This window comes from Chroicocephalus ridibundus, chromosome 1, assembly GCF_963924245.1.
Source record: "Chroicocephalus ridibundus chromosome 1, bChrRid1.1, whole genome shotgun sequence".
NCBI classification, from domain to species: Eukaryota; Metazoa; Chordata; class Aves; order Charadriiformes; family Laridae; genus Chroicocephalus; species Chroicocephalus ridibundus.
The window spans coordinates 191,916,912-191,943,382 of NC_086284.1; the positions used below are offsets into that span (position 1 = coordinate 191,916,912).

General features: G+C 36.7%; 1 protein-coding gene across 16 annotated transcripts in view; it reads left to right on the top strand.

The window, feature by feature from the left end:
* The window catches only part of FOXP2 (forkhead box P2), a 433,923-nt gene that overhangs the window by 307,032 nt on the left and 100,420 nt on the right, over positions 1-26,471 (top strand). The gene's annotated exons all lie outside the window — the stretch shown is intronic.

The window sequence follows — 26,471 nt, forward strand, 5'->3', positions numbered from 1 at the left end:
TTCAGAAAAACGTATGTCACAGAGTTTTACACTGGGATGCTATTGGGCTTCAGCTTGTCTTTGGGTGAATAGGAGTTCTGTTATTGAATAATTATTTTAAATGAATTATTGGTAAAACTATATATAGCATTTTATTATTGAAAAAAAAGTATCTTTTATTTTTGAGGTTTTAGTTAATTTATTGCTAATTCAGAGTTCCATATGAAATTGCGTTCTGCTGACAAAACTGGTTCTCTCATTGTATATAGACCAAATATGGGTGTCTGACTGCTGAATTACGTCTGTTGCAGACAAAAGATGTGCATAAGAGATGATTTTATTTTGTTCAGGAAATAGAAAAGTATAACTCCTACCATTCTCTTCCTCATATCTACTTTTCTGGGTGAGCCTTTATCCTCTTGGGACCTGCCCTGTTTTCTGATGGAATAGGGCATTTTTATCTCATTTTTCGTTTTTGTCATGCATAATGGAGGACCCCAGGCACCAGAATTTATCTTTTTCTCCACCAGTGAAGTGTTGTGAAATTTGATCACTTGTGCAATTTTTGTACGTAATTCACATGTCTCCTTTTCTTTGTGAAACTTCATGGAGCAATGTTGGGCACAGCAAACAGTTCCACATTCCACGTCGTCTCTCTTCAAATATACTTTTAAAGTTATGTTTATTTGCTCAGAACCAAACAAGAACTTAGGAAAATGACTAAAGAAAATGGAAAAAAAGAAAACATGTCGAGTTGGCATCCTGCCATGCTGTAGTTGTAGTCCAGTCCAGAGGCGTAGGAGTCCTGGGACCATCCCAACTTTCCACTCTTTGCCCTTGACTTTGCTTTGTATTAAATATCTTCCAAGCTGAAGGCACACAAGAAGAGTAGTCATAAAGGCAGCAGCTTATGAACTGCTTAGTTTTTTAAAGTTTTTGGAAGTTGATTTGGTGATCTTGAAGGGTTGAATCATGGAGATGATTGATTTAATGAATACTGTGAAAGTAGTTTATTCAGCCAGCTCCCCCTTCTGAAAGATAACATGGGCTGTACTAGGAGTATACAAGGTCCAGACGCTAAGGGAAGTATATGAAACAGGCAAAAAAAGTGATATTTTTCCAGTATGTGTTTCCCAGTGAAGTTAGCTTACTTTAATCCTCCAACTTGTAAACTGGCGCAGTTCAGGAGCTACTGACTTCTCTGTTCACATTCTCCACCCATTTGTAAACCTTTTTTTCACGGCTGAAGAGATGTGGGGGTGCTCTGTTTGTGGTGGGCATAGATGAAAGGAGAGAAAACCATGTTTGGAGACAGACAGTCGTACATATAACCCAGAGGATGATGAGGTGAGGAGAGGGAGTCTTGTGCTTTCCTACTCCCAAAGCACTAACCCTGGCCTGATGCCTTTTAAATGCCATGGGATGGTGTATTGTAGAGACATCCTGTATTATGTGTTTGCCAGGAAGAGTCAGTGCCTCATGAGTCACACTTGCAAGGCAGGAAGAAGAAAATAAAGCAAATAATTTTCTTTTCAGAATTGTTACATGCTCCCTAAAGCCAAGATTATTGCTCATGTTTCCAGCTTTTCCTTCCATGATCAGTATGTGCACACTGCCTCTTATTAGCCTTGGACGCTTCATTTGGTTCATTTTTAAATGAGAGAAAGGAGGAGTTTGCTCCCAGACTTTGGTTTATGTATCAAATACCATGTAAATTCAGGTATGAGTACGAACTCCATTTTAATTTTCTTCTTTTGTGAAAAGGATGCATAAAGGTTTTGAAAAATGAGTTCCTGGAGCTTTTCTATTTCTGTCTTTTACTGTTAATACAGAGCTGTTCATTGTCCATTATGTAGTGGAAATTCACATTTTTAGCATCGTGATGCCTGTTTGACCAAATACTGTAATATGGGTCATAAAATTGTACAGTATTATTATTTTATTATGCCAAATTTAATGGTAACTTTAGCCAAACTCCCTAGCAGTAGGAATTGCTAAATATGTATAAGCAATTTGAGGTTTATAAGACAAAAATGCTTGTGCTTGTGTTTGTGCTTAAGGAAACAGACTTCTCCCAACATTTTAAAGTACTTTAATATTAGTGTATTTCTAATTTCCTCGTAATTTCAGAGCAATTTACTGATCTGGCAACTGGAGATATGTTAGAACTGATGTATAAATCTAGTAAAAACCTAATAAAACTTTTAAAACTACCTCACACATCTGCAGGCAAATGTGGGTGTTAAGGAAGCCTTGCCATTGCATCTCTCATGTGCTCCATATTTTGATGTAAACTATTCTATTGTTTCACATGCCAAAGAAGGAAAAAAATGGTATTAATTTTAGTGGCTGTCTTTTTTACATTTGATGGATATTTGGGGGGTAGTAGCATATGCTGGTTTTATATATGTTCTCTCTGTTATTCCATAACGCGTCAAGTATTTTAGTGACTTACAGCACCTACTAGCTAATCAGCAAGTTGAAAGCTTATTGAAGAAACCTTCCAATTTCTGTCCTCAACTTTGCAAAAACAGGGTGTTGGGTAAGTCATCAAGTTCTACTGTGCTTTACAGAGGGAATGGTTTTAGGGAACTGCTGGGATTTTCCTAGAAGAATTTAAGTGTCTTTTGTATCCTCATGAAAAACCTTTTTAAATTTACCACTAGCTATGTGATCTGTTCTAAAAGAGGAATGTTGTGGTGGCAAATGTTGTTTTAGTTTTTCATGCAAAAGTTACTGGTATCTACTAGCTGTCCTTTATTTTCAGGGAGAGGAGGTTTATATTTAGATTGTGAGTTAACAGAATACCTGCAAAAATTACAGTTTTAGATAGACGCTTATCTTGATCTACTATTACTTTCTGATTTACATTTTTCTGGGTTTCAGACTGCAGATGGCATAACCATTAGCATGTCTTATGCAAAACAGAAGGAGAAAAGCATCCCATCTGACAAGCTTGAGTACCGGTTGTAGTAGTGATTTTACTTTCATGTATAGATATCGGAATAAATGTATTTGAAACATGTTTATATATGCCATTCATTACACTGATGCACCAATTGAATGGATCCAATCAGTACGTACATTGATTAATGACATATCACAGAATAGCTAAGGAGGGGTTGTGATGAGAGTTGAGGATAATATTAAGCTGCATATGATGAGATAATAGCATTTACTTCTTTACTGTGCATCCTGGAAAACATATTGCGGTAGTAAGGTTAAGATTTCTGTAGTACTGTTTTTTGTTTCAGAATATTTTTCTTTTCTGGGGAAGCAGTGATTGTGGTAAACCGCGGTTAAATGAGGTGGTTGCTTTCGTGGATTTCACTCCCTATAACCACATATCCATAGTAGGCATAACAGGGAAAATGTCACTTTGGCTCTTAGAACCAGTAGATCATTCTCCTGTGGCAGAAAGTCACTCTCCTTACGGCCCCTGAAGAATTTGGTGTTACCTAGCCTGAGTTTTAAAACTGGCAGCTCTGTTGTTCTCGTTACACTTATAGTCATGAGCGAGACTTGCGGTTCTTCAACAACTGTGCAGAGCACAAGCGTAACCCAAAGGTAGATGCTGTCAATTTGCTGCCATTGCTGGGTGTTCGTGTACAGCATTGCAATTATTTCCCTTCCAGGTAGGCAAATCTCGGTGCTTAGACTAATCTGTCAGTGATACACATCCTATTGTTGGCTCCACAGCATGGTGACTTGGACAGCTACTTGTAAATTTACCCGTTTGCGTGAAGAGCTATGAAAAGCCCTGTAATATTCCCTGTAATATCTCTAAAGAAGCAGTTTATTTTCATGAAGTTGGACTTTGAACTTTATTAGAATAAATAAGATAGATAATTATCTTCAGTCCCATAAATTAATATGCCTACAATAAATTGGTTAGTTGTTTTTTTCCTTGACGGTAGGAGATTCAACATCAGTACTAATGCATTCTGTATGAGGATGGCATGTCAGGAAATCATGACTCCTGGAATCAAAGGGTTAAGCTCAGTGTGTACTAAGCCTGTTGTATAAATATCATGCCCTATGGAGTGTTGAGTTGTTAAGGTAAGCTTTGTTTATTTAGCATGAGGACTTCACTGAAGCATAATCATTTGATAAAATTTGGGAAAAGTAAGTATGCATTCAAGTTTAATTACTTAATGTTCGTTTTATTAGCACATAGTATCAGAAGAACCACTTTTTTTAAAGACATGCAAAATGCAAAAATTTAGCATGAAAATTTAGCCTGAAAAGATACTCGTAGTCTCTTTTAACCTACTCTCCTTGCTTTACTTTCTCCTAGTCTGGTCATCTCCGTTTGGATCTTCACATGGGTCTGAATTTAAAATTCATTGCACATAATAAATAAGCAAACATATCATTAATATTGTAACTTTTAGTTACTTTTTTAAACATACATAAGAGACCACTGAGAGATAAGAAATCGGGAATGTGGGGAAAAAGAAGCAAACCCCACTGCTTTTAAATTATATCCTGTGACTTAACGCACACTGACTGCAACTGTGCATGCATAATGCCAGTAAAAAAAATTTCCAGCTTAAAAACAGCAAAAATAAATGTTGTGGATGTAACTTAGATAGTGTTTTCTTTGCGTTACGTTCAACAAAAATAGAAACAAATCTAACTGGTCTAAAAATGTCTTTCCAAAACCTGCATGTTATGTTTTTCTGTTTATCTAGTGCGTGCTCCTAAGCATAGGATATTGGAGAATTTTGTACATGCTGGAAAGCACTGATTTAGAAAGATGCAAATGCCTAATATATAGTGTAAGAGGAGAGTAGTGATAAACAGTCTTTTTCCCTCCCGAGTATAATTCTGGAGGAAATGTGTGGCCTACATATAAGCAAACATTGAGGCTTGGGGTAAATTAAATTTGGAAGATAGCTGCTGGAAAATCATAAGTCCCATTTTCCCTTGGAAGTCTGTTAGGAGGAATATGCGGTTATCCTCTAAGGTGCAGAAATTTGCATCGGTGATACCCACTCTAAACTCAAGTATAACCCCGAGAGATGGAGAGAAGGCAAGGAGTTATTTTTAGGTAAGGTGTGTGGGGGAGGGAAAGGAGAAATAGCCATGTTCAAGCTTTCATGGTGCTGAAATCAGGAGTTCCATTTAAAATAGAGGGATAAATATAGTAATAAAGAAAAAAAAATCTGGACATATTTCATTGATTTGCAGTGGAAGTGTCTCTATAACAGACTTGCTGGGAAGTCCTTATTTATTCAGATACAAGCCTGCTCCAAAGTCTTAATGTCCTGTCTTTGACAACCTTTTTTACTCGTGAAAACCCATGTTTTGCATCATGTGCCATTTTGCTGTAAAATCTTGCAAGAATAGATTTACTTTACGTCACTTTTTACTCTTGAAAACTTCCAGTATTAAAAAATTGCATCTACAGAGAAAGTGTTACTAGTTAGTATGGTTTCCTTTTTAATTTAAAGTAAATATCAGTCACCTTGACGTCATATCTCATATTGATAGAGCAGATAGTTGTCATTTTCAAGTACATAGAATATTAGAGCTAACCTTACGTGTAAGATCTTTGTAACGTGTAGAAAAATGTTTACTGTAGCAGCCTTCTAATGGAAGTTACCACATAGTGGCTTCATCTGTATCTAACTGGGAGGAAAAAAACCTGGCTGGTGTGGAGGTCACATCTTTATCCTGAAAATATTGTTGCAATATTATAATATTTTGGAGGCAGAGTAAAGAGGTATTATGCAAGTTCTGTTTACAGGTATTGAATATGCAGAATGCTAATTAGGATTACTATGTGATCAGGGATTTCAGGAAGCATTTTGATGTTAAACATAGGTCTGTGCAGCAATCTGATGTGTCACTCCATTCCTGTGACTGTTGGGGAATCATTTGTCACCTACATCAGTATCACCTCTTTCCTTTCCCCCTTGTTCTCTTGTTCATTCTGTTACTTCTAGAGCACTGGGAGGAGAGGGGACAACACACGCACTCCGGTTCTTCACTCAGATTCAGAAAGGCAAACCTTCAGAGAGTGCCTCGGTCTTTTCACAGCAGCTTTTACATAGCAGACCCATCTTTCTCTCATGGTAGAAACTGCAGCCGGTCTCATACCAGGAAATAATGCCGTGCATGGGATGGATGGACTGGTTTTTATATTCTGACTTTTCGGAGTCTCCAAGCCCTACAGAGAAGTTTCTTTGACTTGCTTGAACAGCTGGAAAGCTCTGTCCCCCTGCAAGCCCTCCCCATGCCACCACGCTACATGTTCACAATTGTTCCTCTTTGAGCTGCTTGAGTAGTTCCTCTGCGGTGCTGGGAGGTGTAGGTTTCCTTGAGCCACTTCTCCTGGCTGTTGCAACAGGTCACATCAGCCTGATTCTCTTCCCAGCTGGCTCATTGCCCAGAAAAGCTTGTGAAGAGCTGAGAGGGAATGTGTGAACGGTTCCCCACTCAGTGTGCGGCTCTATTAAAGGGTCTGCTCCCAGGCAGGGCCCTAATTATGCCAGTTTAGGATCGCACCACTCAAGCAAGGCTCTCCTGATGCTCTTGAGTTTGAAAAACACATTTGTGTACATTGATTTAGAAATTACGAAATCAGGAAAAGCAGCTTAACAAAATATTCTGTGAATGCTCTAGATGGGTGTAGATTTTTAAAAATTGTTTCTAGTTAAATTACCATTAAGGAAAGTCTCTTTTTTTTCCCAGAAGTTTCTCATTTCATCAGACAATTATAAAAGCCAAGGAAATTTTCTACCAAACCCAAAGTTCTGTGACTAAATCATGGAGAAACTTCGTCAATAGTAGCAAATGCACCTTTCCACATGAAAATCCAGTCTCCCCCTGTAGCCATTCAAGGCATTCCCCCCCCGTAGCCATTCAAGGCATTCCTTGTGCAGATTACTTCCCCTGCTTCTTTTTTTTTCAGATTAATTTTACTTTGTGAATTGACTACTTGTCTTGAAGTTTTCAAATCATTGGACAGTATTTTGGAGTTTGTGTGTTAGTTGTCCAGTTGCTTTACGTAGCAGGGGGTCTTTACTGGGAGTGTGGGGAGCAGGCTAATCAAGAATCTGAATGTATGCCAAGATCAACATAGGTGTTAATTCACTTGGGTTGTATTGCATGTAAAGTTGAATTAAAAACTGTTAAAATTATCCAGATGAACATGCATAAATATTACACTGTAATGCTACAGAAAAACAGCATGTGAGCACGTGTGCTGCTGAAAAAGCAATCATACAGCGGAGTGGAAAAGCACATCAGCCCAATCCTGTTGGGGAAGGGGGTTTGCCAACAATTGCTACTTTGATGTTCTAGGTCTATTTATGCCTTCTTATGCTTCCAATATAATTTTCTTGAGACAGACAGATGAGGGTGTTATGAAATAGAATTAATGGTGAAAAATTTACTAAACACTACTTCAATGCTTTACTACTTGATTATGTGAACCTTTGAAAAGCAATTGTACAATAATAATATGTACAAAGGAAACTGTATGGTGTGCCAACAACATCAATATGCTTCAAGGGTCTTACTAAGAACCTGAAGTATAAATGAAGAATGAGATTTTCCCCTAAGTGTTCGCAGTAAATTCATTTATTCAAGAAATACGCTTTCAGTCGGGTAGAAGAGACAGCCTACACAGTACTGAGGAAAACCAACACAGTAACCCAACATATTGAAAAAAATATCAAAATCAACTCTGTACTCATAGAAGAAATAATTTCCAAATTAATGCAACTGTAATTTAGTGCACAGGTAGCTATGGGCTTGATGCTTAAGAATAACCAAATCGCCAAATTAAAGAAAAATGCTTCCCAATATAAGATACGGTATGGTGTGAACTCATACACAAAACAGTGGTTATTTCTTTTTCCAGAACAGTTTAGGATACCGTGGAAAACCTCAGTGTGAGGGCATGGTCTCTGAAGTAGAAATAATAATGCAAATTCAGAGGCGAATGGTGACTGATGTTTGCATATACCAAAAAAAATAATATCTTGATTAGAAAGGGTTGAACCCATATTCCGTGTGAGGAAGAAAAACTGCCTAACTGCAAGCCTGCTGTAACAGCAGAGGTATGTGTTTCACCCATGGAAAAGAAAATAGGAGGATAGGGTTCACAAGAGGGCTGGGCTGTTGTACAAGAGGGATATCTTTCGAGAATGTAATTTGGAAAGTAAATTCTAATAAACTTTAGAAAGTACAGCAAAGTACAAGGTCATGTGTTTAAGAACTTAGAAACATTTCTTCCTTAAGCTTATGTCCATCACTTAAAATGAAAGAGAGAAGCCCAGTGTATTGGTTGCTGTAAATGACCAGTGATATAAAGTAGGTGAGAAAAAAGAACATGCAATCCTAAATGAATTGAAAAAGGTATGTCCAGCACAAATAGGGAAATGTTAATGCCATTTTTAAAAGGTATCTTTGACACCTCATCTGGAATAGTGGGAGATACGCAGTTGACCTAATTTCTCATGCCTTATTAGTGTATCAGAAACGTGCTCCGTGTAGGCTCTGTTGAAAGATTCAGGGTTCTACTACTGATGCCCTGAATTTCGATGAAGTGAAGGTATCTCACCGTTTTGACTACGGCTTATAGCTTAGCATATTTGCTATACACCTACAGTTAAGTTGTGTCAATTCTATCATATAGAATATATCATATAATAGATATATGTATTTTTATGATATACAAGTCAAGGAGGTTTTCATTCAGGCTAGGTACACAGGCTGAAAGGTTGTGATTGCAGTTTGGGTCAAGAAACAAACTTTAGGAAGGAAGAGGCATCTTTTATACTTCTTAAATACAGTTTTAAACATGGGAACAATTAGCTAAGCATGAATGAACTATGGAAAAGAAATCTTTTAGTTTCTGTTACACTGTTCTAGTGGAAGTAGTGGAAGCAAGAGCCGCCTCCCACACACACTACTTACTTTGAAGATAAAGCTTGACCAGCTTAGAAAGGGACTTCTTGACATGAATTACAGTAGTAAAAATACTGAAGTCTCTTCTAGTCCTGTAGTGGTGTGGGCTTTTTTGTTTCGGTTTTTTTTTGGAAGGTAGGGAGTCAGTGAAGCCAATAGCAAAATTCTAGGGAACAGAATAGCGTGCTGATTTTTCAATAAGCGCATTACACCATATCAACAGATTCATTTTAAACGGATTTTAATGCCTTAAAATTATTGCATGTACATGAAACGCCTTAAAGGACATGACAGTTGATTGCTGTGTCAAAAGTCACCTTTATTTTCTGTGTATTTATGGCCTGTTTCATGAACAGAAAATGCTGAAGACTAGATAGTAACTGGCATTTAGTAACATACAGATGACATCCTAAATTCACAATACTTCATCTCTTTAAAGTCACTATCAGTGTATTAACAGTCTGGTTGATACTTTAATTCTCACTTTTTAGATTACAACAAAAGATAGTAATTTCTATGAGCATAGTCTAAGTAGCTGTAGCTTTCACATAATTTGATATATTCTTGATTTTTTCAAGCTATTAGATACAAAAATGTGTTGACTTCATAATTATCCGTAAGACATAGAAGAAATACCACTGAATTAATAAATATGGACATTTTTAATTGGAAGGCATTAATTCTAAAATTAATTTGCTTTTCTCTGCAATAAATATACTGAAACAAGAGACAGAATTTTATTTTTCAAAAAATTATTTTTTCTTCCAAAAATATCCACTTCCATAATGTTTTAGAGTATTTATAGTGTTGGGGCGATTGTCTCATGGTACCTGAAAATAAAGTGAATTAGTCTGACAGCTCACTTATGAGATCATTATTATTGTAACCATTTTAGCGCCTGGCGTATAATATGACCCAACAAGTCTTAAGATTAAGAGAGGGGGCTCTTTTCCACGTTGAGAGAAGTCATACTGATTTAGCATCTTGCAAATAGTTTAGTCTAGGAAAATGTTTGTTTTGGGCGGGGAATATCTGTATAGAGTTCTTTGAGTGAGTATTTAACCATCGGAATTTGACTGGGGTGGTACAGTTTGTATTGTAATACTCCAGCCATACCTCTAGAAACAAATAATTATAATGTTGTGTATGATTCTTTAGAATATTTGTAGTTAACAAACATAAGTGCTATTGTATCAGACTTCTCAATTAGTAAAGTCCCAAAGTACATCCAGAGAAAATATTGTATCAATAGCTGTTAACACCGATTTCCTAACCCTCTTGGTTTTCAGTAACATTGTCAAGATAAACTGAAATAGTAAAACCTGCAAATTATGTATAGTGCTTGGACTGTCAGTATAAAATATTTATCAGATTTTTGTTTAATTTTTCGAATCTTTTGATTTCTTTAAGTATAGTAAGAAGTTACTAGAAGTGCTTTTGGAAAGTGCCCGTCATTTACACAGAAATTATTTCTCAATTAAACCTCTGTGAATGTCAGAGTTTAGGAGAAACTCATAAACAGAATCCTGTGTCAGGGAAGAATCCTTGTTACTTAATTCACTTTTTTCCCTGGTGAAACTGTCAATAGGAATTCTAAAAAGGTTTTGAAAACCCTTGTTTTACCTGGCAGATCATTTTATATTTTCCTTGTTTTTTCTGTGGATAGTAAGCGTAATTAGCATAGAGCCTTTAGAATGTTGCTACAAAAATGATACAAGGAGTTGTTCTTCCTATTTTAGTTCTGGGAGATTTAGTGTTGTGATTTTCATTTCATTACATACCAACTTTATTAGTGTTAATTATTAATTTAAAATGTGATTTACATAAGAAGGGTATCCTTTATAGAATTGTAATTAGTGTGCTTTCTCTCTTAGAGAAAAAACAATGAGGAGCTTTGGTTTTGACAAATACTCCTTTAGACACTTGGCTTGACTAGCAGTCCACGATCAAAAACCCATTATTTTTAAACTTAAAATGCATTAGATTACATCCTCAGTATTGATCTCATTGTTAGGATGAAACTTTTATTTTCCACACTTTTAATATTTTATTATTCTTACTGTTGTAGTTATGAAAGCTTTGTGTTAGAGATTTGGGTCTTCTTGTATTAATAACTGTACAAAATTTTAATGTGGATCAGATTTCCAGAGAGCGTACGGTGCATTCTGGCAACATTACCAGAGTGCAAGAAAGGAAAAAGAACTGCAGAGACACACAGAGACATGCATCATTGACATGCCCATTGAAGTGGGACTGAACAGCAGGCAGCAAGTTTATACTCATACATCTCTGAGTGTATTTCATGCCCAACTGTGTGAGCACAAGATATAGGTTATACATTATTTACACTTTTCAGGGAATACCAAAATCCATTGGCTCAAGTTTTGAATAATATTGTGTAAAGGAGAAGGAGATATGATCCATACAGATCCCAAGATATCTCTGGTCTTTTATCGTCCCTCCAGCTCTTCTAGTCCATCTTTTGTGTTTTATGGCTGCAGAGTTGCCTTCTAGCTGCAGTTACAAGTGCTGAGGGTTCACAGGATCTAATTGTTCCCTTGCAGTTTAAGGGGTAAAAAGACATGAAATTAAGCTAAAAGGATGATGTAGGTTTTCAAACAACATATAGCCAAGCTCTGGAACAGTTCTGTGCTGCAAAATCTTATTGATGCTAAACATTTAAATTGGCTCAAAAATCAAGTGAGCAAATTAATGGAAGAAAAATCCGTCCATACAAAATGCAAATTTGTTTTCATCATCTCTGAAGCTCAAAATGCTGGGATGTGGAGAGTGGCCTGGAAAAGCATTGCTATGTCCGTATGCCACCTTGCTCATTTACTCTTCTCTGGGCACTGAGTATTGACCACTGTTCGAAGCAGCCCAGTAGGCTAAGTGATCATTTGGTCTAATTCAGTGTTCCGTTCTTCTGTCTTCTCAAGCAACATCTAGAAACCAACATATTTTCCTCCTGAAGACTTGCGTTTGTCCGTCCATGTGAACTTGTCTTTCCTCCAAGGAAGGTCTGGTTCCACCAGTGAAATTCAGAGTTTACAATTCATAGTCCCTTGGACTTCTCGCAACTGTTTTTAGTCATGCTTTGAAGAAGAAAACCTCTAAAATTATATTTCCCAGTCCAGCCTCTTAAGGAACACTTCTCTTTGTGACACAACACTGACATCAGGATGATGTAGTATGCATTTCACTAGGCAATTACTCTGCATTGTGGTGGAAAGATTAGATTAATCTGATTAAGCTCAAGCAAAATAGCTATGTCCTCAAGCGATTCCAAGCTACCTAGCCACTTGCTAACACAACAGAGTCAGTCAGGTGCTCAACGTGTTGTGGTCTGAAAGTGATCCAAAATGGACCTTCCGAAAGGGAAAGGATGTGCCTGAGTTGCCTTGAGAGCAGCTGTCGGGCTCTTCCATGAGTTTGTAGCTGTGTTACTACTTCAGCCTTGTAGGCAATGAAGCCCAGATCTTTAGATTCCTGGATACATATACAGAACTTCAGTGTCTCTCCCATCGTATGGGAAAAGGATCTTCCAAATTTTATGTCTTCAATTACTGTTCAAATAAGCCACAGTCAATAAAAAGGAGAAAAAAAAAGCATGGCTGCCTTCTGTAGAAGTGAAGAGGGCATTTAAAAAAACCTCAACACAATTTTTAAAGTTAGCGCCATCCTTTTGAGATCTCAGTCTATCATCTACCGTTAAGTTAGTGAAAACAACTATGAAATATAGTATTAAGGTTAGATATAAAGGCTAATTTTAATTTTAATTTAATGTAGGTTAAATGCCACTATGCAAATATGCAAAATAAAAATCTAAATTATTGACTGTCCTGTTCTGGAATAAGATAAATTTCAATCTTGTGGAAAGTTAAGTAAATCTGCTCTAAAAGAACATGACAAGAAATAACATAGTGGCAGACCCATAACACGGACCCAGCTTGAGAGGATATTTATTTAATTCTAAAAGTTTTACAAAAACAAATCATAGCATAAATACATTGCATTTCTTAAAATCAATGATTTGCAGTAGACACAACAGTGACAATCAATTTATGTTTAGGAAAACCTGAGGTTCTTTCTGACCAATACAATTAATAACTTTCCAAGGTGTATGGGTTGCAAAGCATTTGTTGATCATAGTTATATACCGGTAAGGAAGATAGTCACTGGGACAGTTGTGCATTTGAAGTTCTGTCGTTAGTTTTTATACTCAGTCCAGTGATTTATACTTCTCGTTGCATGCAAAATGTAGTTCTCCCTGACATAAAAGCTATTTTTATTTAAATTTAAAGTAAATTTTCATGAAACTGCAATAAATGATTCATTTAGGAGTTACAGAAATTGAATAGACAAATTCAGGCTTCCTTATGATGAGATAAAAGAGAACAATCTGACAGTACACAATTAGCAGCGCGAGCCCCAGCAGCCTAAGAAAGTCAATAAGAGCAAGGGTTCCTGTTATACTGCCTACGTGGGAGGTGCTCCATTGACTCAACCAACATAAGGGACTGTTTAATTCCATAAGCAATAGCACTGGATAGTCATAGTGTAGTATTTGTGGCTGAAGTTAAACCTCAGAACTTCAGTTGTAAGTTAGCGTAGTTTGTTATGGTCAGTACATTGTCCTTGATACTGCATATGCATCTCTCTGATCCAGACACTCAGTCTCTTTCCAGCAGCTTACTGAGGTGTCAGTAGTTGCACGCTATTAAGCAATATGAGGTTGCTTTTAGGTAAAAAACTCAGCAATGAGATTTCTTAAGACACAGGCAGAAATACCAGTATAAGTCCTCTTCTTTTCTGAAGACAACTGTTTTAGAGGATGTTGCCTCACTGCTGGGGTGTCCTGCCTAAAAGGTGGTTGTTTAGTTCTGTCTGGTTGTCATCCAGGACAGGAGAAGAGGTAAGAAATGAAGCAGAAAGGCACTCTAAAATCTCGAATATTTATTTCGACGTGCAGTTGAGGCTTTTTTGCTGTATTTAAGAAACTGTTTGTTTCTAGGTATACTGTGTTGCTAATTAGAATATCAGGTATATATTTAAAAAAACTTATTATTCAATGTAAAAGTAAGTCTTCCATGTGTTTGATCTCACCGAGAACAATTCTGTCCCCTCTGAACAAAGAAGTTGTACTAGACATTGGTGGGAATTAAAAAATACTTTGTGTTTCCTTTTTCCTAAGACCACTATCTATGTTTCTACTCTCTGAGAGATCCAAGAGAGAAAAAGCTACTTGACAAGGCTATGAAAAAATAGCTCACCTTAAGCATAAGACGACATGAAAGCTTAGGGCATGATCTTATCTTTGGGGGAAGGGTATGATTTACGTCTGTAGTTCCCTGGGTCTTCCCTCGTGCCCTTTTTGGAGATTGGAATAACATTGGCATCTCTTACATTGAGGCTAATATTGGGTAAAAGATTGTGATAATTTTTCCACTGATCTGGCCAGTATAGTCACCCGTCCCCCTTTTCCTTTGATAAGAGTATTTATCGTTGTAAAAAATGTGAAGGCAACTGAAGACCACATCAGGAAGAATGGCTGCTTTATAACTCCAGTGCAAAAATGTGTGTATGCAAACTCCACAGCAATTGCTCTCAAGAATTTTCTGAGTTTTAAAATGACAGTACAACTTTGCATGTGGAATGAGGATGTGTGAAGAAATTCATGCATGTATCATGTTGTGGCATTTGATGTGTGTGTCATGATTTTTAATCTGACATCAAAAGATTCTCAGTATGTTGGGCGTGTTTTTCAGCGTCTTTGTTTTCTGGCACAATCTTAGTTTCTAGTAATGTTTAACATCAGAGAGTGTTTTTGTTCCAAAACCAGGTATTATGGATGTACAGATGTGCATGAGCTGTTCAACCTTGTTCTTTCTTATTTTTTTCTTGAAGTGCATGTTTAATTGTGTTACGTGATATCTAGAGGTATAAAAATTAGTTGAAACGTCTTATCTGGTTGGACAGGACTACAGCAAACAGTGGATGCTTGCGCTTCTTCTGCTACATCAGCACAGGGGGTTTATGTGTCATTTGATTCAACTTTGGGGATGTTTCTAAGTGTGCTTTATACCATGCTCAGCAAAGGCTGATGCATTATCTCATCCAGTCAGCCTACAAAATAATGTTAGAATACGGAATTCATTTTATTTATTCTTAGCTTGGAGAGGCTAAATATTTTGTGGAAGAAAGGAATAGGAGGAAATTTCCCAGTCTGGAATCCTGCTAAGTCACCTACTAGGAAACACTGGACATCTCTATCAAAATAAATTGTTCCCAGGAGTTATGCAGTGTGGCCTGTGCTTCACATTGCAGAATGTGTCCCTTTACAAAATCTTTTTTTTTTTTTTTTTTTTTAAAGTAGAGGAAAATGAGAAATTACAACTAAGTTAAATATACACATTTTTAATATAGAAAATTCTCCAAAACATTTAGTTTATTCTTTGCCCATTTTCGTTTCTGGTGACAGCTTACAGTGGTCCTACACCCTGTCCAGGCTGGTTCTCATTTTTCTCTGCTGCGGTTCCCGAATTTGCTGACAGTTGAGACCCCACTTGTTTGTGCTGTTAGGCAGGAACTGGAAAAGCAGCGTCGACTCTGGTTGATGTGACAGCTTCAGGCTGGTACTGTGCTCTTTGCTGCACTGAAAGAACCGTCAGAAAGTACAAGATCATCTCTATTTTCTCTTTTATATAAAAATTCTATACACCTTTTGGTAGCTGCAGAGGAGCTGGTGTTCCATGTTACAAAGCTGCTGCGACTGGGCCATGATTCAGTGTCAGAGTGGCTGTGGGATTGTTCAAACCTGGCCCTCCGATTTATAACCGGACTTAACTTTATTTCGGTGATAAGCATTTTAGGTGTAACACAGTATTTGATCATGGTCCCAGGTCAAAAGGATATCCAATCCTAAATCTTTGTTCTGAAGCACAGAATACCCTCCTCTGCTTTCACTGAAACCATCAATTTAGAGGTTGTAGACAACACCCTAGATGGATAGCACACAGGCTCTGTAATGGGTTGTTATTTTTCTTGTGGGGGCTATGGAAGGACGAGCCTTGGGTTCTAGATTTGTGCTGATTATTCACCGAATAAGAATTTAGCATTAGTATTTTGCATTTGGCATTATCGTTCACGTTCACCACTGTATCAGGCATGTGTGATGTGCTCAGTTATTTCCCACGTGTGCTGCCTTTCCGTCATCTTTCTCTCAGTTTGAATGAGGTTAATGTTACAGAATGGGGCATAATGACAGTCAGAATGCATAGGTAGAGAGTCAATATATTAAATTACTCAATTCTTTCTTGTTCGTATGTCAAAACCAGAACAGCAGGCAGGTAGGAATAATGCTTCATTGGTGTGAACTGTCATTTTGATTTGTTCAGTCAACTGTTGTTTTGTTCCTTTTATACTGATGGTACAAAACACAAAGTTTTCTAAAAAGTGGAAAGCACTGAAATAGAAAGAAAATGAAGTGGTGACCATTCAGTCTTATGTTTCTAAGAGCATAAGAATTTCATTGGCAGACTTTTATTGTACTGTGTGATGACTGCACGTGTTTTTAACATACTTCATAGGAGGCGTATATCGTGCAATAAGCTGTAAAATGTAGAGCTTCTACGCGTTGGTTATCTAGTTGTGAAAATGAAATGGTCATTGTTACAGAAACAGAGTAAAAGAAGCCCCCCCCCAAATTGCATTTTAGCCTCTATATGTTATCTCTGATGAATATAAATTGTCCAACCCACAAGCTTATTTTTATGGGTTCATGTAAATTCAAAACAAACATGCAAACAGAGCGAAACAAAAACTTGATGAGAAGGGTTAGTGTGTTTACATGACTCGGTGGCATATTCAGATTATGTGGTGTGATTTGTTCTGCAGCTGCTTCAAATTAAGAACAGGTGTAGAAGGCAGATTATGCAAATACTCATATTAATGTAATTGTCAAATTGGTGTATTTATCATTGTGCCTTTAAAGACTAGACCATACTCTTATTTTACATGTAAATTAGCTTTATTCTTGAGAGCTACTATTGGATAATGAGCTTATAAATGAGAAGTTTCTAGCATATGGTGAAACATTTCTAAAATGTGACATCTTCTTGTGCACCCATTTATTTTATATATATTTTATAAACATATTATAATCTGCTTTGTCTTCATTAGAAAAATATAGCTATGATGCAGTTTTAAAATCTATCTCATTGGACTAATGAACTCATATTTCTTTCATTTTTCTTTTTGAGCTCATGTAACCCATTAGTAGGACAACTTTTGATCTCTTTCTGCCATTTACTGTATATTTTCAAACCTTCACAGACTTCATGCCTCGTTTGCTTTAAATCTTGAAGAAGTACACATTGGAGGGAAAATGTGTTTGTTTAAAATTGATTTTTTACTTTCTAAGACACACTCTATTTGAACAATCATAAACTGGGTATCTGAGTTAAATATATATTTTTAAACATATTTACCTCATGTTGCTAGTATACATAGATTTATTAATGATTAGCCGAGCTTTTTGATATTTTTAGATCAGAGAGATTTGGTATCAAAGGATGTCCAAAATTAAAAAATGATGGGAACTTTTTATTTTCTTCTATTCTAAGAGTTATTTATTAATATGGACCTAGTTATCAAAAGTTGCCCAGTATAAAAAAATCACAGAGCACTGTGATTCTATGTTTTAGTGTCTTTTCTTACTTAACATCTTTTGCACATGACCTTGATAATTTAAAATCTGTTAAAATACTAGGTACGAGGTTTTTATACATATATATATATATGTATGCATATACAGGCCAATTGTATATATGTTGTCAATGAGGTAGGTTGAATATTTGAAACTGGGCTTTATGCACTGTGTGGGATGCTTTGTGCTGGGAATCTGGGCCAAACAGTTGAGAAAATCCCTGCTCCTCAGGAAGCAGAAGCTGAGGGCACCGGCTGCCAAGAGCTGGCTACAGGGCAAACACGATTAGAACAAGGTCCTTCTGCTTTTCTGCTTCCTGTGGCCATGGCACAGGTGGGCTGTACTATTTATTTTCAAGAACAAAAAGAAAATCCTGGTTTGCTTTTGGGTATGTTCCAGGAAGAAAGTGAAAACTATAGTTACTACGTTCAGTGTAGCACCCAACAATGTCAGTTTTCTTCCTCTTCTTTATCCTCAAAATGTGACTGTTAACTCCATGAGAACAACCTAAAAGGGTGTGAGCAAGAACTTTAAAGAAGACAGCTATTAATTCATTAGAGTTATTCTTCTCTAAATCACCCTTCAAGAAGGAACAGAAAGGGAACAACTTTATTTTTAAGATGTAGCTTCATCCTTAAGCAAATTATTTAAGATTTTATTGATTTCCATGGTGCTTATCTTTACTGGTAAGTGTTTGCTTGACAGCCTGTTAGCTGCCTATACAATCTTTCATTCACTTATTAGCACACTCTTAATGGAATGAGAACTCTATTTAAGAAAGAAAAGACTGGCAGGAACTGAACTTCATGATGTAAGCTGAAGATGGTAAAGCTTTTCCGTAGGGTTAACCTGACTCGATCACTTTACAGTACAACCATCAACCATATAAAACGGCAATCTCTTTTTCTAATCAATTTGAATTATATGCATCATTTCAGTAGGATGTTATTGTGGGGTTAATTATCTTTGTGTTTAGAAAAGTTTTTACTTCTGCTTGACTAGTTGTCATTGGAGATGTTTGCATGCAAAAATGTCAATCAAAGCTATACAATATAGGTACCTTCCAGTATCATTTAGAACTCACCGTAGTTATGCTTTCTATGTCAGAAATAAATTAGATGCAACACGGACATTGTTGCACAAAGAAGATGCGTATGTTGGAGAACTGTATGATTCTATCACCTTACCAACACTGCTTTGGAACAGCTAGGAATCTGGCCCACGCTATCTTGGTGCTATTAAATTTCTCGCAGACTTCTACGGGAAGTCTTTTGAGGTTGGGAAAAAAAAAGCCAGAAAAATGAGCAAATATGAGCAAATAAAAGACAAAAAAATGCCTTCTAGTCACGCTTATCGCTGGTCCCTTTTTAACACTTTTTTTACTGCGTAATTGACATTTACTTGAAGTTATTTCTTTTTTTTTTTGTAATTTTTTGGGACTAGTAATTACTTTTACATTATTTTGTTAAGTACACGGCTGTTCTGACCACAAGCCTTGGAAAATAATTAAGGAATTTGAACACATGATTTTTTAATAAGGCTTTTTGAGTTATTCATGGAATAAGAGAATATTTCTGCTCCAATGCCTTGGTCTTCTTCCACAAGATGTTCCAGAGGTGGATGGATTACAGCCGTACGCATGTCTTTGCACTCCAGTTTTGTTGCCTGACCTTCTGGGAGTAAGCCTGAATACCCAACCTCACTTCTGCTATTACAGGAGGCGTTCATTTAGTCATTGAGACAGGACAGGCTGAACTCTTGCATATTTTTGTCCCTGTTCCTCTCTATAAGGCAGATGTGAACTTGATGTTAAATATATTGATTTCAAATGCAAGGATTTTTTTAACTTTTAATAAATATTTTTGAAAAACCCAAACCCAACTACTTCATCAGTGTTTATTATCTTTACTATATGCACATTTAAGGCAGAATTGATATGTTGAGTACCAGTACTTTCCTGGGCCACAAAGAAAATCATGTAAGTATATAGGACTGGATCTGAGCATCTCATTTATACCGTAGTAGTCCCCTAAGCCAGGACAGTTGCTGTTTACATGCACAGACCATGATGTGTGTTTTCTCTTGGATAGAAATTTTGTTTTGGGGAGTCAAGGAGGTTTCACTTTTTGACATCGGCATTAGCTAGAAACAGGGCACGCATAAGTTGAGGTGCACATGAGGTGCATGCTGGTAGTTGCATCAGTTTCTCTATTGACACTCAGTTAGTGTAGCTCACACATGCAGAATTAAGTCAGTCACTGAGTTGGAGTCAGGAAGAATCTGATGCCCAGCTTCGACTGGCGAGGGTGCTTTGGGATCTTGTGTTCTTCTCTGCAGTAGGAAATAATCCATCTACTCCTGTAACTTATAAATACTACTAAACGGATTTTCTGATATTGCTGAGAGTAACCTAGCAAAAGAAACGTTACTCTCTTGATTACTCTTGCACTCTTCTTGTAGCGTATCACAGTTGTGGTCCTTGATGAAAGCCTATCAGCTGTAATAGTGTCTTTTTGGAATGTGAAATGGACATATTAGGGACCCTTGTGCAGGTTAGTATTATTGCCTTGAATTAGGGAACTAGACCCTACGACAGCATTCATCTAGCGTTCCTGAAGGGGAATTAAATTTTGAATGCCTGAAAAATGAACTGTAGGCATATATAATTGATTAAAATTAAAACTAAAGATGTAGTGCAAATTAAGACAACTTACTATATACTTTTTATTGATCATTCATTATGCTTTATGGAAGTCTGCTGATTATAAGATGTGCAGCGTGCATTCTTAGTGTTTCTTTTCTTTAGCAATTCAGAAAATAAGACTAATGATTTTGGTTATTTGGGAGATGTTATTTTCATTCAGTTCAAGGCTTTTCCTGTGCCTGTATTCAGTCAAGATCTCCACTTTGTGTCTTATTAAGGGATCACTATCTTGTAATCCGTTTATCTTCTTGTGATAGAGGTATTTGCATTGCTGCTCTTTTTCAGTAAAGGACAAAAAAATATATTTAAAAAAGCAATCTGTCTCTTCCAAAGCTCAGGACACGGTCATCCTAGGCATTAGTCAGCAAAATAGCTTGTATAGCAAAAGACTGTTGTCCATCTTCTCTTCTCTGCTCAAAAGTAGGAGCACTAAATCAAGAAATTTGAAATTGCTATTACAAATCAATGTGCTATGCAGCTTTGTCTACAATTCACTGGCTAAGCTGAGCCACCGTTACCTTGTAAAGAATACGCTTGGAGTTACAGTACAAAATATTGCTATTTTGGGTACTTCAAAGTTGTACGTAGAATCACAGATTTGTTCTTTGAAATACACTTTCTCTAAAGAAAGCATGTTTCTTTATTCCTTTTTTTATCCATTGAAAAGTCTAATTTTAGGGCCAGACTTTCAGTTGAGTTGAGCACCCAGGACTCCATTGACGTCAGTGTAAGCGGCAGCTGCTCAACACCTCTACAAATGAGACTCTTAAGTGTTTAGGAAAATTCTGAGCTTGAAACTAGTCTAAACAAAAGATATTTTTCTGCATAGACTTCATCAGATTTCGTTCTTGTTTATCAGGCATTATTTATCTTTTCCTAGATGAGCAGCTAAGAATTTTTTCCTTCTTTTTTTCATTTATGTTGCATACTGTGAATTAAGTAACAATTTTTGAAGAGGCTGCTGGATACTTTGCCAGATCATTCTAAAATTGTGTGGCGTGTTTTGATTTTAACCAAAGTTACAGCTGCAGAGCTGTAAAGCAGTCAGTTTCCCTTATTATGACTAGTTCTACAACTTGTACTGTTTTAAATTGCCTGCAATTAGCATATTTCAACCTTATTTTTAGGTTTAAATTGCAGTGTGAGAGTGTACTCTCCTCTTAGCTAATTAGTGCTATCAAGGAACAGTAGGTTACCTCATTAGTACCATGTGCATTTAATTAAAGAAGAGAAAATTGGAGTTAACCTCATAGTTAATATTTTCACAGAGTGCTACAATGCCAACACCTTCAATTGGAGTCACACCCCTGTGTATCTAATTATTCACTGGTGCCAAATAAGGTTAGCAAGGATACCACCATGCTGTTGACAAAATAATTTAGATGGAAATCTGTTTGCTGATTTCCAAGATGAAACTTGAGTTAGAGCGGATTATTTTTATTTGAATACATTGGAGTCACAAGATATTTTTTATCATTTTACCACTCTCTCTCTTACGTTCGCACCCAAACCTCGGAAAGGATAAGAACCCATGAGGCAGGAAATCTCAGATAAGCAGTGTGATCCTCATCCTTGCCTTGTGGGTATTGTACCAGTCTGGATGTAACCATTTGAGTTTGGCTACCAGTATTGTAGAAACCAGTAGAGTTATATTGCATCAATGGAAAGACTTGTACACAAATAGGACCAGATTACAGACACCTTCCCTCTGTAAATGTTCTCAGAATATCTTATGTCTCGCTTTGCCTTTGGAATTTTCTTTTCCACCATGCGTGCAGAAAGCAGGGGAATGCTACTCCATGTACTTCTAGAGGGCATGATCTAATATGGAGAGAAGTGCCTTCAGTCATCCTTTAGATTTCAGTGAAGTTATTGTTGTTGAAGGATGGTTATTGTTTCCGATCCAGGCACTGTAATTTGTGTTTATTTAACCACAGAACAGTATTTTTTTGATACATAGCATACAATGTATTCAAAGGCAGAAAAAAAAAAAAGAGTAAACATGCATTTGAAAAGAAATGAAACAACTTTGTTTTTTAAGTTAGGATCTGTAAAGGAGACTTCAGATTACAAAAGAGGGAAAAAATTTATAGACATAAAAGAAGAGTGAGTTTTCAGTACTCCATATAAATTTGAGGAAACTTTGTGAAAACATGCAATCTATGCAAGTCTGTGGCCTGACTTCAACCTCTTTCTGTGTGTAAAGTGTTGTGAAATAGAGACCATTTCATTTGTGCTGGAGAAAAACTGCAGCTCAAATTACAGCCCTTGGTGGCATCACTGTCATCGGTTTGAAAGATCTTAGCCACCGTTATCAAGAGTAACCAGGTAATAAAGACAAGGTCTGCATTGGTTTTGATTTAGTACTTCTGAGTCCCAGCAAATCTAGTGGCTGGACCTTATAAACATGCATGCAAATATGTAAAGCACAGATCAAACTAATAAGGATATAATTTTATATACTCATTTCTAAAGCCTGGATCTGTGTACAAAAACATCTTAAGCAGAACTTCTGGATGAACAACTTTTCAGAGAATCCAAATAATTTATTGTAGCATCTTTGAGGGACTGCTACCACTTACTTGGTAGAATTAGGACTTTTATGGGTTAATCATTACCCTTAAGTAAAAACCCAATACTTCTTTTAGCAAATTTTCTATATTTAATGCAATTTCATATAAATTAATTGTCTAATATTGAAATTAATTAAAATTAGTTGCTACATTCTTTAAGTTATTGCCTAGCCTTGCAATCCTTTTTATCTTTTCAGTGCTCCCTAATGAACACAATTAATAGGGCCACACTTTTTTTTCTTTTATCTTTTTTTAATTCCTATCACTGCTGTTATTCAAATTTAGTTTTTGGTCGTGCGGTATTCCAGGGAATGCATTATTTATTTTACTGGACCTAGTCTCTTTGGCACAGTTTGAACTGACAGAATATAAAGTAAACAGCTTGTGCTTTTCCAGGGAGAATGACCAATAAGCAGGGGGAAAACATTTATGATTCAGTCAATATTCTTCATTGGTGCCTTAAAGAGATGAGAAAGAAGTATTACAAGATTAAAATAACAGAAGCTCTGTGTTTATATAAAATATACTGTATACTATATGTCAGCTTGGGTGAGGAAAGTCCGTAAGTTGTAACTGTAAAATTATCATTTCTTCTGTGTGTTTTGTTCTGCCTCCCTGTGTTCCTACAAAGCTGTGGATGTCTCTCCCTCTTGAATTTTCTTTGCTGTATTAAGTTTCTTAAAAGGAAAAATGCTGTGGTTTTTTTTAAAATCACTCTCCACTTCTACAAAATTTAATTTACAATTGCATAAAGGAAATTACTGTAGTTTAGGCAGCCAAGCATTTCAGCAGATCCCTAGAAATGTACAAAGGAAAGAATGATTATCAGTCCTGAATTGTGGATTAAGAGGATCATACTACAGTGTACTGTCTAAAAGTAGCAATTTAATAGAAAATGTGGATGTTCGTGTGAGGAATGTCTCTGAGGTTAAAGATAGCATTTAAAATATGGAAGAGATTTTTTTTTTTCTTAGTATTTGGTAAAAGGTTTGCCTAGAGATGTTTGTCTCTTGAATATTTTTATTGAATCGCAGCTTCATTAGGAGTTTTGGAGACATCCTTTCTTAAGCACAGTTTTGGTTTTGTTAATTTTATTTGAAAGGGGAATTCCATCACAGAAGGAAAATTCTCATTGTGCAGTGGAGAAAATGTGTTAAAATTGTACACTAACTTCCTTCAATGTGTGTTACAAAACACAAATATGCAGTAGTTCAGGAAACGCCGTTTCGTATATTTAGGGTGAAGGTTTTAAAAATCCCAAAGTAATTGAGGTTTCTGAAGTTGTAGAATCCATTCTTCATACGCAGTCCCTTGCGCCCTTTCCCCCCTACAAAACAGCACTGCTTTTTGAGTCTTGTAGAGGGGAGAGTGGCTGCTTTGAAGTCTGTAGCTAAAGTGAGTTGCAATATGACATGAAGAGAGACACCTTTCAACATCTCGTAATATGTCTGTTCTTGTCCTGTAAACTTAGGTAATACTTGGTAGAAGACCCTCAAGCAAACCTTTTGCTGGACAAAGTCAGCACAGATTTTCTATAATTCTGCCTTTTTAAACACAGGGAAGATCTAATCCATTATTTCAAGTGTCGTTTCTGTGTTAGCTCATGGTATATCCCAGTTATGAAAATGAAGATAGAATACCACACTGTGTGTAAGATGTTTTCAGAATTTTATTTTGTATCAGTACGGTATTTGAAAACAGTTGTCCTGAGCAGCCAGCTCCAGCACAGGCTGCAACAATGAAAAATTCAATGAAGTGCTTTTCCGGAGGCATTCTCCTTCCCGCTGCAAATAAAGTTGATTGTCATTTGATGGCAAAGTGATTTCTTTTCTCTCAAAATGCACTTTATTGTCAGCAACATAATTTATATCAAGCAAGCAGGGAGTTTCATCAGTTTATAACATCTGAAGATTATGTCTGTATCCAATAGGAAAAAATCTTTACTGGTCTTTCATATACAGCTATACCACTTTAGTTATTAGAACCTTAGCTAAAAATATCTTTTGCTAAATCATGGCTACGTTTGATACTTACTTATTACATGTTTTTCTTCCTTCCAAATTGTGATATATGGCTGAATATCTGGCCTGTTAGTTGTTTTTTGGTTTTGTTTTTTTTTCTTTTTAATCTCTGTGGAAAGTAATGAATGGATAGAAGTTGATTAAGGAGGAGCATTTGCTATGTTTTTGATATAGGAGATATCTATAGACTACCTGGGAGATATCTGTAGACTACCTGCTGCCCATTCTCATATAAATAAAGCTTTTTTCTTCACCTAACAATATAGCCACAATTGTTACCCTCTAAGGAACAATCTTTGATTTTGCAGCATATAATAAGGCACTTAATTTTAAACCAGTACTACAGAATAACATATGTACATATACACATACGCACACACAAGCATCTTCTGTACCCTATATAACTATATCATGGGCAGTTTTAGTGGTATATTAGCAGTTCCTTAAGTTTTCATCTCACGCTTGAGCAGCACTAGGTGTTCCCCAGGTGGGGGACATCCCTGGAACTAGACAGGACAGACAGGACACCACCGCTGTGACCAGGTGAAGGGGCTGGAGCGTGTGCTTACTCCCAGCTTCTCCTGGCTGTCGGTGGAGTGGCTACTTGCTCTAATGGCTGACAAAATCCTCCTGGGGTACAAACACAGCAAGTGAACCACACGCCTTAGCATTATCAATCACATGATACAAATTAAAACACAAATACTGTCCAATATATAGTGAAAAGAGCAAATGAAACTTGGCTGGTCTAAAGTTTTAAAATATTCATAAGGAGTTCTATATTTCTGAAAAAATGAAGTAGTTTTTAATATAATGCCAGGTTTCATGAACATTACATTTCATCTGCTGTGAATTTTTATAGTTTTTCTGGATGAAATTCAACAGTTTGTTTTGCTTTGTTTCGATATAAGATAAATTAGTTGCTTATATGTAGTTTAACCTGACTAAACATAATAACGTGTGCCCTCTGCTCGGTTAATACTCAGTTTTGTGTTTACTTCAAAGCATATTAATTGAGCAGGCTGATAGCTAATATGATACGCATAGGAGAATGTGTTGAACCACTGAGGGAGCTGGGGTTGTTTGGCCTGGAGAAGAGGAGGCTGAGGGGAGACCTTATCACCCTCTACAACTACCTGAAAGGAGGTTGCAGAGAGATGGGGGCTGACCTCTTCTCCCTGGTGACAAGTGATAGGACGAGGGGAAACGGGTTCAAGTTACGTCAGGGGAGGTTTAGATTAGATATTAGGAGACATTTTTTCACTGAAAGGGTTATTAAACATTGGAATAGGCTGCCCAGGGAGGTGGTGGATTCACCATCCCTGGAGGTGTTTAAAAAAAGGGTAGATGGGGCACTGAGGGACATGGTTTAGAAGTGGCTTTTGTCAGGGTAGGCTAAAGGTTGGACTCGATGATCTTAAAGGTCCCTTCCAACCTCAGCAATTCTATGATTCTATGATTCTATGCCTCTTGTGGACTTTGCTGGGAGTTTTATCGCAATATCTCCATTTATTGTTTTGAAAGTGTTCCCTGTACAGTTAAGAAAGCCATTATATTTAGGTGAT